The sequence below is a fragment of the Orycteropus afer genome, unplaced genomic scaffold (genome assembly GCF_000298275.1).
Source record: "Orycteropus afer afer isolate SDZICR_OR568_19922 unplaced genomic scaffold, OryAfe1.0 scaffold00617, whole genome shotgun sequence".
NCBI lineage: Eukaryota > Metazoa > Chordata > Mammalia > Tubulidentata > Orycteropodidae > Orycteropus > Orycteropus afer.
In genome coordinates, this window is record NW_006922204.1 from 508,337 (window position 1) to 509,325 (window position 989).

Genomic DNA, 989 nt, shown 5'->3' on the forward strand with positions numbered 1-989 from the left:
AATTTACAATTATCTCAAAATAAAAAAAAATATAAAAAAAATAAGCATGGCTGCCTACAATACGTAAAATACAAGTAAATAGTGACAAGAATTTTTAGGGATAAGCCCATTATATCAAAGAAGTATGGATATAACTTGGGAAGTCATCCAGTATAGTTAACCATTGATTATTTATGTCAGTGGAGGGAAATGAAAGTCAAGATCAATCAAGATAGAATCTTTGTTCTGAATCTAAGGTAAATATATCTGGAGGGCATATATCTGGTTCTGGAGGGCATCCGATTTATACATGCATACAAACTTTTCGGCAGACTTACTCTGCTAATGATGTCTGATCTAGGGGATACACATCCTCCTACCCCCTTATTTTTACACTCATATGTTTCCAGGATGAAAAATTTAAAGCAGGTGATTATAACATAAACTCTTGAGTGTGGGTCAATTATTAATGGCTGTTGCAGCAAGCTTGTTTCACTGGTGGAAAATATCTAATGAATAGTTAAAGACTAAGGGGAATGAAATATAAGTTGTCTTCAGTGACTGTTGAAGGAACAAGGAGAGTAATATATGCAAGCAACAAGTGGTGACTTCTTGAATGAAAATAATTCTTCTTTCCCTAAACCCAAGCCACTGAGGTGGGGAGTCAGACTGTGATTTCTGTTGGCGACAAAAGCTTAACAACAGAGGCGGGATCTTTCATACTATTACAAATAAAGCTCGTGCTTGTCTTGCATGAAAGTGTTTTAGGTAACGTGGACATCATTCAATTCATAGGAAGCTGTAATACTAAATGCTCTACACTACTAAAGAGTGAAAGTCTTTAGAACAGATGGGAGATGAGCCCCTCCTTCCTCTAGGGAAGAGGTTTGTCTAGGCATATGTGACCTTGTGCTGTTTGACTGAATGTTTATGTTCAGGTTAGCCATCCTGCTGATGACTCTAAAAGTTTTAGCCATGCTTTGTCTAGGCAACTTGTTCTCAATCTACAC